Source organism: Ctenopharyngodon idella, chromosome 20 (assembly GCF_019924925.1).
Source record: "Ctenopharyngodon idella isolate HZGC_01 chromosome 20, HZGC01, whole genome shotgun sequence".
NCBI classification, from domain to species: Eukaryota; Metazoa; Chordata; class Actinopteri; order Cypriniformes; family Xenocyprididae; genus Ctenopharyngodon; species Ctenopharyngodon idella.
In genome coordinates this window covers 13,735,495-13,747,896 of record NC_067239.1, presented here as the reverse complement: position 1 = coordinate 13,747,896, position 12,402 = coordinate 13,735,495, and positions in this window count along the sequence as shown.

Sequence of the window (12,402 nt, the reverse complement as noted above, 5' to 3'; positions counted from 1 at the left end):
AGTGTCTTGTCTGTCATATAAACTAATTGCCCAGTTCCGCCAAAACAACATGCAATTACTTTTTGCAACATTCTTCCCTTTAAAGAAAAAAAAACAGTCTCCAGTTTTAACAAACAAACTAACCAGTGGAAATTGACATTGTTTTTGTCCTCAGCATAACCTTTTTTTTTTTTTTTTTTAGTCATGCACATTTCATGTCTGTGAATAATAATGCTGCACACTATGCTTACTATTTGCAAAATAATTAGCCTAATTTAACAGTAAAGCTTGAAATGCACAATTTTGAGCTATATTGTGGTCATTATATTTTTTTAAGAGTCTAAATATTAGTAATGAACAGTCACAACAATATTTGCCTATACCCACTTGGCACATTTCAAACGTCCACACTGATAAAGCGCCCAGCCCCCACATACAGGACAGAAGCAGATCAATATTGTTGCCTCCTTAATTTTTAAAGATGTCAATTCACCTTAAACTTTAATGTTGTTTAATTGCAATGGGGGAGTTGGTAAGCAATCTGTGAAAGTAATCATTCTGTTTTGAGTGCTGCCCATTCATTTACCCCTGAGAGTGCGAACAGAAGGCTGGGAAGGTCAGGGACCATTGCTGAGATTTCTTGGAGACCCCGACTGTGTTTTGAATGAAGGGAACAGTGGATAAAAGAAAGGGAGAGAGAGCAGAATAAGAGAAAGTACTGTAAGTTTTAGTGACCTGAGAGAATAAGAAGGGCTCAGTTTGGCTCAGCTTTTGGGTTTGCTCCAAACACTGCCCCGCTGACTTCGTTCTCTGCAGAGAAAGAAGAGCTGAAGAAGAAAAAAAATGAGGATGACATTAAGAGCAACTCCAAAATAGACAAAAGAAGACCTGAAGTGAAACAGCTTTGGGATCTTATATTATACAATAACAGTGAAGTTGAGGGGGTCAACATTTTAAAGGATTTTTTGTTAGTCAAATGTCAACCATCATACAGACTTTGCGGTCACATGAATGAAATTTGGATGAAATTTTGCAGGTAAAAAAAGGTCTACTCTATTGTCAATGTATTAAGCACAGTTCACACAAAAGTCACTTTCAAACTAAGCAGCTTTCTTGGTCAATGTTGGTCATGACCAACTTAAACCCATTTCGAAATCTGCATGGGGAAATATCTCGACCTTACACAGAATTTCCAATCATGTGGATTTCTATAGAATTCAGAAAATTCAGAAAATGGGACCGCTCCGTTACATTTGTGATATATTTAATATATCAGGGCCGTAACCACCATAGACATTGAGGGGGGACAAGTCCCCCCCAATATTTAGGTCAGCTGGAACCGGGAACACTTCCTAAAACACCAGATGTACTCGTTACATCAGAAGAAGAATGGCATCTATGCTAATATTAGTCTCTCTGTTTATCCCGAGGTTTACCCTAGTCAGCCGGATTTGATCCGTATCCAGGTGAGATCGAGGACCTGCGCCTTGACACGAGGACAACGCAGCCCTGAAGTGTCAGCTGAAGTGTCAACTAGATCATCCCCTGTGAAGGCCTCATCGACACGATAGCCAGTGGCACAGATCCTCAACAAACCGTTCCATACCAGCGTGATGAATATGATCCTCAACTAGATGGAACTGGAATAAATACTTTGACTGTTGCGATCCCAATCAGACTTATGAAAGCTGCCTGAATCATAATCATGCACTGTTCGCTGTTGGCCAGAGAACTGGCCCCCTGACTGAGCCTGGTTTCTCCCAAAGTTTCCCAGGTGAAAAAAAGTACATTTCAATAATGTACTTAAAGTGCTCTATTTTCGCGCACTAATTTTGTACTTAATATACTAAAAATTCTTCTTTAGTACTTCTTAAGATAATCTTAAGAACATCTAAGTGTACTCAACTGTGCTATTTTGAGACACCATGAAATGTGCTTTTAGTATACTATCTCTGTATTTAAAAAATATATTTAGTTACCACTTGTAGTACACTATTGGTTCAAATGTACTGTAAGTAGTATCTAAATACATTTTTTAAATACAGAGATAGTATATTAAAAGCACATTTAAGTTCATATTTCATGGTGTCTCAAAATAGCACAGTTGAGTACACTTAGATGTTCTTAAGATTATCTTAATATACTAAAAATTCTTCTTTAGTACTTCTTAAGTACAAAATTAGTGCATGAAAATAGAGCACTTTAAGTACATTATAAAAATGTACTTTTTTTTCACCTGGGTTTTTTCTCCATTTTAACACCTGTTTGCCACCTGATGTCACCTGTTGGAGTTTGGGTTACTTGCCTTTGGCTTGCTTAGTTGGGGACACATTTGATATTCAACAATGTTTTTGATCTGCTTGCATCGACACCATTGTATGCGAACTGAACTGAGCTGGATGATGACATCACTGTTTACCAGTGCTGATATAGATAAATTATCTAAATGAATAACTATTGATTCTTACAACGGAATGAATCAATACTGAATTTACTTAAGCTGGACAATGACACCATTTTCTTTAAGAACTGCTGTGCAGCCAAAATTATATACCAGTTATCACTGTAAAGCTGCTTTGACACAATCTGCATTGTAAAAAACGCTATATAAATAAAGGTGACTTGACTTGACTATTTAGACATGGCCAAATTGTCCCCCCTAATATTTGAAATTCTTGCACTGCTCTGCTTCACAATGCAGTGCTCTGTATTTTATTAGGATGACAAAAATGTTTAAAAGTTATATTTTTTAGTCTGGTCTGCCTTGGCAGTCTAACAGCGCTCGTCAATGTCAAAATGATTGAGATGACCAATTAAATCAAAGTAGGCGGGGTTTACCATTCACAGAAGCAGAGCGTGAATTCCAGTGTGAAGCATCAGTTTAACGCTGAAAGAGAGTGATGCAAGATGTAAATAGCGAAACAATTAATACATGTCGACTGTTGTATGATAGAAATGTTAAACAGCCGACAGTAACATCCAGTGATGCAAACTACTCGACTTTTTTTCTCAAATATGGCCGTTTTGAATAGAAAGTTTACCTGATTCATGTAATTCCTAACAAAGTGATGAGACCAGAAATGTTTTACTTTTTCAACATATTAGGCATACAAATAAAATTTGAAATAATTGCAAATAGTTTAAAATTATTATTTCTCAAAATTATGTTCAAGACATGTTACGGCCTTGTAATATATAATCATTTGATTAATTTGTTTTGTCAATGTTTCCAATGCTTAAGCATCCTACTTTTGCCAATCGCAGAATGAGTGTTGACAGGTTTATTGACAAGACAAATTATTAGACAAGACATTGAGGAAGAGGTGGTGATTACAGTCCAAACAATAAGGAGGTTGGAGGCACAAAGACAGGCAGACAGAGAGAGGCCAGCCCTGGATGACGGAGGGTTGGAGAGCAGTGATGGTAAGGCTGTGCAAGACTGGAGGGAAACATGATTGACCGGGAGGGATCTCACAACTCAAGAGGATAGACAAACAGGGCACAATCACACACAGCACCGGTCTTACTGCTTTGTAGAAACTGTGAGCAGACCCTCAGCCTACAGAACTAGACAAGACAAGATGACACAAGACAAGACTGATAGATACATGACAAGACTGATAGCCAAAACCAATGCTAAGCAAGGATTAGAACTACTACTAAAGTAGTAAGCTAAATAAAGAGAAAACCAAACTTTAGCTACAAGGGGAAAAAAAACTAGAGAACTAGTAAAATAATAAAAGTCTAATTACTAAAGTAATCTAAGAACTAAAGTAAAAACTAAAAACACAAAATGGAAAAATACTAAATAATATCAAGGGTACTCAGGAACAAGGCAGATCAAGACACGACTAGAATAACAAGAAAAACTAACTTCTACAAATAACATACAACAGACTTAAGCGATAAGAAAAGTACTAGGAAGTAAACAGTGGCACAATGATTAATGAAATGCCAAAATATGAGGGAAAGAGAGCACAATATAAAGGGAGCCGAGAACATGAGTAACAGATGACAACACTCAGACAAACGAGGACTCATCAAGGACTAAACAAGAGGGCGTGGTAATTGGAAACAAGGAGGCGGGACAAGAGAGCACATGGCCAACACAAACAAAGACAGAGCCATGTGCTCAAGCACAACACAAACAAACACACATTAAACAAAGACAAGACCGATAGAACTGTCCGAGGAGAACCCTGACAGGTTACCTCCTTAGGCAAACACGATTTCTGTTGTTGTCCATTTACCAGCACGTAAAAACATGTAGTTTGAGTTGTGATCGTTTGTGGTTACTACAATATTTGAAGCCCTAATTGAAAAATACTTTAAATGTATTTAGTTTTAAGCCCACTCAAACTGGTTTTGAGGGGGTTCAGGACTAATTAAAATACTTTTGGTTTAATAATACAGAAAAGAAAGAAAAAGGCAAGGGGTAGAAACCAAAAAAGTCATTGTGTGAAACTTGTCCAAGCTTGATGTAATTACCTTGTGTAATTTGCCATGGTGTTGTTATGGTGGTAATGAATGTCAAGGCAACAAGGAATGGAAGAGATGAATATGAACAGACGTCATCATTATCAAGCGATTCAAACTCATCATTTATTTTGACATCCTTAAACAAGGATACACAAATGATACGCAAAAATTTGCAATCCATACAAAATCAAAATGACACAAAACAATTAGTAAACAAACCTGGGGCAGGGTCAAAGACAAAAAGGGTTGATAACCTATTATTCTGACAATTGCAATCAATTGCAAATGCAATCAAAAACAAAGAGTGCTGCCCAAGCTACTGGGTCTGCATTTACTTGGCTTACATTAGCTTTTTGGCTAATGTAGCAACTCTTTCTGTTCGTGGGCATCTAAAATGAATCAATAATACAAATAAAACAATAAAAATGCATTAAAATATTAATATTTATTAAGTTTAACACATATTTGTCAGTTCTAAACATTCATCATTTAACTGTAGCCTACTATAAATAAGATGTTAAAATTGTTATACAGTGATACTGTCATTCAGTGTAATGGATGACACTGACTGTGGTGTAACAGAGAACACAGAATGACAAAAACTTTTCTCTGAATGATGAAACTTCTACTTCTGCTTATATTGCAGGCTATCAACTGGCCACCTATATCAAACAGTGAGCTTGACCACTAAAGTTAATCACAGTTATTCACAACAAAACATTTTTTTCAAAAAATCTAACAATAAAAGCTCTTTTTTGGCATTTTTTGGATATGTGTTTTTTTTATCTTAGGTCACCACACCATGAAAAGGTGAAATTTTCAAATATTTAAGAGTAATACCCTGCATTCCATTCGGAAGGGCTCATCCCTATGCCCTAATTCCTTGAAAGGCTTTACCCTTCGAAGTGTGAGCTTCGAAGGGATGAAGGGTGTAGGGGTCAAAAAAACTCTTTTTTTGGAACGCACTTCTGCATCATCTTAACGAGACAATCAAGGAGGCACCTTGGTCTTTTTTCCCCTGGTGTACTCAATGTATTAATATGCATTAATTTACTGTAGTAACATTATAAGCTACTGCCGTTTTTTTTACGTTAAATATAATGTATATTGTGTCTATGTATTTGAAATATTTGAATGGACTAATAAATGTAGCTGTAAAGTATTTTTGTTGAAGTACAATGTCATTTTGACCATAAAATCTAACTCATATAAATATTACAGTAGTATAGAAAAAAATACTATACATACATTTATAGGTCAAATCGAACTCTGAGCCTCCTGTACCCATTCTGTGATGTCAAACAACTTCCCTGTGCAAAGGATCATGGGGGCCGAAGTGTCCATCAGTTGTACCCTTTGAAATCCTTAATTCTGAAGGGCCCTTTGAAGTGGCGGAGGGCGATATATCCCATTTGAAATGCACCGTAAAACTTACTTTGCTGCAGCACCACACAGACTTCAGGGCGCCTTTTGATGATGTCATAGACTGTCAAATGAATATCAGCTTTTTAAATATATGATTTTAGAATCTTGTTCTTGTGATGTTGTGCTTTGTGATGTCATTAATGAACTGTGCTAATGATCAACATTATTATTTAGACCTTTTTTTTTACATCATCCTATAAGTTCAATTAAATGTAGAAATCTATCAAGAATTATGAAAAAACAACAACATAGAAACATATGGTTAATTTAGCTTGTGTTAGACAAGAAACATTTTCTCTGTTAAAAAAAAGTCACATGCTCTCACAGTATACAGCCTAAGGAGAGAAACTCACAGAAGTATGTCTCTCCAGACACACACACACACACTGTTGGGCCCTTGTGTTTTGGAGGGAGGGGCATTCAAATCTGATACACATCAGTGCGTTCCGGGTCCCCAGTGTATGTGTGCGTGTCTCAAGGCATGACTGTGACGGGAGTCACTGAGTCTCTCAGCCATATTCCCTCTACAGTCTCCTGTCCCAGAAGTCCCACTACTGTCTAATCCATCCAGAAAGCCACCAGGACATTGAAAAATAAAACTGTTTTATATCTAGGAACTGGCTTAAGGTTAGAGGTTTGCCAAATGTTTGTTTAGCCTTTGTTTTTGTGAAAATTACTCAGGGCTATACTTGCATGCCTTGCTCCAAATTCAAGTAAGGGCCTGTCTCTTTCTTTCAGATATGTCTGGCTTGAATACCTTCTGCATATAAAATACCTTCAACAAAAGTTTTTACACTAGTCTATCTCTGTCTGTCAATATCTCTGTGCCTTTTCTGAGGTCCAACTTGCTGTTGAGACATGTACAGTTGTGTCTCTGAGCAATATCTCCAGAAGTTGTTTAAATGTGCAAAACAGCAACACACATAAACTGCCATGAACAACAGGGAAAAGGGACTTCACCCTGTACCTCATTTCTGCTAACATTAATGTGGCCTGATGTGCTAAATCAACTGTGCTTTTTCAGTGTGAACTGTCTGTCCATAGGCATCTTTAATGACAGGGACATGTCAACACCTCTTTTTACCATGGCTGGTTTTACCCCCTACACTTATGGCAAAATGCGGAAACTTGTCAAGCAGAGGTTTCCGTTTTGTTTGCGTGTGGAATAATGTGATGACCATGTGCTGGAATTTGTAGCAAATTACTGAGTTACAGCTACAATTTAGGTTTAAATAGAAACCCAGAACCCTTTGAAAGTAAGAGTTGCCACATTCATGCATTTTCCCACTACAAAATCACAGGACTGACAAAAAGGCTTATCATATTAAATATTTTATACTCTTTAATGTATATTCTATAAATGTAAAAGATTAAACGTTTTTGAAAAGAAGTCTCTTATGCTCAACCAGGCTGCATTTGATCAAACATACAGTAAAAACAGTAATATTGTGAAATATGTTTACAATTTAAAATGATTGTTTTCTGTTTTAATATATTTCAAACTGCAATTTATCCCTGTGATGTCAAAGCTGAATTTTTAGCATCATTACTTCAGTCTTCAGTGTCACATGATCCTTCAGAAATAATTATAATATGCTGATTTGTTGCTTAAGAAACATTTATTATTATTATTTATATTATTATCAGTTTTTATTCTTCTTCTTATTATTAACAGTTGTGCTGCTTATCTGATACATAATTCAGGATTCTTTGATGAATTAAAAGTAATTATTATTATTTTTTAAAGTATTTATTTGAAAGAGAAATCTTTTGTAACATTATGTCTTTACTGTCACTGTCACTTTAATATGTGACTATTAATATACAAAATGCAAGAATAATTTTAGCTTCATTTGTTGAAAAGCACAGAAATGGTTATTAAATTATTTATTACATATAAAGTCAAAATATTATGGTTTACATTTGAGTTTTTAGTAAGCAAATAGACTTGACCTCCGGTCCAATACATCACATAGAGTATTTATTTATCAAAACTGAAAAACATCATATTAAATTTTTGGCACATAAATTATGACCATATTTAAATTCATAAATATTATCAACCTCTATTTTATAGCAGTTTATATGTGACAACACATATGGCACATGTAATTGTATAGCTCTCATTAATCCATTGATGCTTGACATTTAAGTGCACGTGTGTGTGTGTGTGTGTTTGCTCACAAGCTTGATGTCACTGTAATAAAGTCTAATTTAATTATGACATAGGAGACCCAGCACAGCCCACTTTGCCCTCAGCGGTACAGTGAGAAGCAGCAGTAATAGCCGGCCTGTACTGTGATAAGCAGCAAAGCAGTAATTGGGGTGTCATGAGCCACAGGTGTGATGTCCTCCCACATGTTTCTCTGAGTAGTATAGGATGATTCTGTGTAGAAATGAGATACCTGACTCTAATTAAAATGAGCCTGTTCAGGAAGACCTTGCTAGTTTGCTTGCGGACTACTTGCGTATACTGTATCTAATGGATTGTCATATGTGAATGTGTCTGTTCATCATTCATGATCCTGATAAAACGATAAACATTAAGCTGTAAAAACAAATGGCAGGATTTTACAATATTTAACAGCAATTTGTTACAATAAAATACTGTATTTAGAAGTTTACAGCGAAATCAATTCAGGCTAGGTCTTTAAAATACAGTATAATAGACACCAAAAACAACAGCAACAGAAAAAAAATCTGCAGCACATGCTACTTCATGACAGTAATGTTACTGAATTGTAAAGCGACCTTGAGTTTGCAGAAAGACGCTATATAAAATTAAGTTATTATTATTATTATTAGAAAAAGAGAAAATGTACTGGTAATTTTCTGGCAGAACATTATCCGTTAAAGGGATAGTTCACCCAAAAATGAAAATTATCCCATGATTTACTCACCCTCAAGCCATCCTAGGTGTATATGATCTTCTTTCAGACGAACACAATCGGAGATGTATTTAAAAATATCCTTGCTCCTCCAAGCTTTATAATGGTTGTGAATGGGGGTTCACATTTTGAAGCCAAAAAAAAAAAAAAAAAAAAAAATGCATCCATCCATCATAAAAGTAATCCATACTGCTCCAGGAGGTTAATAATGGCCTTCTGAAGCGAAGTGATTGGTTTTTGTAAGAAAAATATCCATATTTAAAACTTTATTAACTATAATACCTTCTGGCAGATGGCCATATGCATCCATTTGCTGCGGAAGAGCAACCCCTGACCCGACGCATGACGTAATGACGAACGCGGAAGCGCAGAGGATAGAGCAAAAGAAAACACTGGTCACGTATTAGAAGCCTAAAACAATCATTTTTAAAGAGAAATGTCGGAGGATTTCAATATAAGAGAAGAGGAGCTTGAGTTTGTTGCCCAGCCCTATTTGTTTGAACCGCGAGAGGCGCTGAACGCACATGAACGCCCCCACAATGTCGTAAATACGAGTGGGAAGTTCGGGATTTTCTTTAAGCCCCGATCTGTACGAGTTGGGGGCGTGTCAGTGCGAAACATGGCGGAATACTACAATATTATAGGTATTTAGCAGCGACATTGTCCAGCTTTTATATTTACAATGAAGTAAGCTAATTGCCTGCACAAAATATGGTAGCATTATAATATAACAATATAATATGTAATGATAAAGTTTACAGTGGCTTCATAAATTCACTAAAAACATAAAAAAAGAGCAAAACACACCTGATGCACATTCTTTGTTCTTCATTTTCAATAAGTAGAAGTGCTGTATCTATGTGTAATTAATTAAGAGAAGGTACGCCGCCATCTTACTACGACGAAAGTAACTTGAACGCACCTGCCGTCGTAAATACGAACTTCCCAGGAGGACTTGAACGCTCCATTAGTATGCTTACGGTCGTATGCCGGAAGCTAGTTATTTGAATTTATAAAGTTTTAAATATGGATTTTTTTCTTACAAAAACTCATCGCTTCGCTTCAGAAGACCTTTATTAACCCTCTAGATAGTCATATACACCTAGGATGGCTTGAGGGTGTGTAAATCACCCTTTAAGTTCACGGACTGGGAGTGTTGTAACAGTGGGTCAGTTTTCACACTGTCAGTTTGACAAGTCAGAATAGAGCTGTGGTGATGTCATCAATATCATACACTCCCATCACCTTTTTGAGCTAGCCAGTAGTGGGGTAACTGTAGTGGACAGATGTTGCCACATTTGTACCAAAGTTTGAGAGATCTAGCACAAACAACCACTGAGTTACTGATGCTCAAACAAAAAATGTAACTTCCATCCCCAGTCTCCCATATTTCCTTTAACCCTGAAACACAACACAATGCAATGTGTTGGCCAATTAAAAATGACAGGTAAATAATGGATAAAACAGCTGTGAAAAATCAATACGGAAAATTCCTTCATATTAGTACACTGGGTTTCTTAGAGTGTGTTCACTGTGAAGACACAATGCAGTTGTCATTTAACTATAGTAAAATGGAAAACTACTTATATGAATAAAATGATAAAAATGATGTTGTTTTTTTTTACAGTGTACCACCTTGAGAAAGAGCATGTGTGCATAGTTAAACGACTGCTCAACTCGTTTATATCAATGTGGAGACAGGATGACAGCAAAAAAGAGCAATAGGTGTGACCATCAATATAATGAGCATTTAAACGTGTCCCATTAAAGCTTCCCATTTGGAATTCTTCTTGGTTGAGATGTTTCAGAACAGGCCGCCAATACACAACCTCTGATGCAGGAACGGCTCTAATTTCATTCATCATATAGTTGGACACAAATCAAAGATCCAAGAAAGAAACTGAAAGATGATAGGCTACTTTTAAAATTGTTGAACAAAATATTGTTCATTTACAGTACAGAAATGGTAAATCTAACGTAATTGAAGCAGTAAGCTCAGTAAAATGAGTCTGCTCTTGGTGTGCGTGTCTACACTGTGATTCTTCTACACATTAAACAGTCTGATTATTAACATCTGATCAGTGCGATTTCCATCTGCCCACAGCACTGGAGTCTGCACAAGTCCCTCACGCATGGCTCACTCATCCTGAGGGGTCAAGCTGTCAGAAGTAAGTTTAAGGTCCATGCAGTGTCTGTGAACAGGAAATCAACCGTATTGTCATTTTCTAGACACTGCACAAAGAATTATGCTGAGATCTTTTGCAATGGCTGATGGTAACTCTGTTTTTCTGTGTATATACTGCCATCTACTGAGGAAGACAATTTATGATTTGTTGCAGAACTTTTGTGGTGTATTTCTGGTGCACAGATATTACAGACTAACATATAACCCATAACACTAAGTTCTGGTGCCATAATCTGATTGGCTGAATTGATATGGGGTCTTCAACAGGTGGGCAATGGCATTGCTATTTTAGTATTAATTAGGCTATATTCTTATTTTTTCAGCTTTATTTTAATTCTAGATTTCAATCTAATTGTTATGGGGAAGAAAAAAAAAACATGTTAATTTAACGATCAACCAAAGCTAATGTTAAGATTCTAAAGTTAATATACTCTATGTTTAATTCAATTCAATTCACATTTATTTGTATAGCACTTTTCACGATACATATCGTTTCAAAGCAGCTTTACAGAGAAAGCATGTCAACATTACAATTTAGAGAATCTGGTATCGGAGGTGACTGTCCAATGTATGTGGTTTCAGAAATGTACATATAATCATGCAGTTAGCTAACAAAGTAATAATTTAGGCAATTTAATTTACAATCACTGTTAGCAGTTTAATTAAAGGTAGAAGCAATGAGCTCCTGGAAATAATGAATTACATATTAACAATAATTAGGATATATAGAAATTTGGGAATGTGCATGTTGATCCAGATGTTGCAACATCTGAAGTCCTCGCAAGTGCCGTCTCTTCAAAGGTGTTGGTCATCTGAGGTCTTCTTAAGAGGCTGGATCCAAACTGAAGCTGATGTACTCTCTAGTCACCTCGGGACAGGTGTCCCGAGATAAAACATCAAAGCAAATGGAGAATAATTAGCGTAGCTGCTGTTCATAACATTAAGCAAAGATAGTCATGTGAAAGTGATCTGATATGAGATGCATTATGTGAATGCTTGGCTAAAGAGATTTAAACTGGGTGAGCAAGTCTGAGCCCCGAACATTATCAGGAAGGCTGTTCCAGAGTTTAGGAGCCAAATGTTAAAACGCTCTCCCTCCTTTAGTGGACTTAGATAGAGATCCTAGGTACAACCAGAAGTCCAGAGTTTTGTGATCTTAAAGTGCGTGAAGGATTGTAGGGCAATAGAAGGTCAGTTATGTAGCAGGAGCTAAACCATTTAGGGCCTTATAGGTCAGTAGCAATACTTTATAATCGATACGTAACTTAATAGGTTACCAGTGTAGAGATGATAAAATTGGTGTTATATGATCATATTTTCTTGACCTGGTAAGAACTCTAGCAGCTGCATTTTGGAGTAATTGTAGCTTGTTTATTGAGGAAGCAGGACAACCAGCTAGTAATGCATTACAGTAATCTAGTCTATACGTCATGAAAGCATGAACTA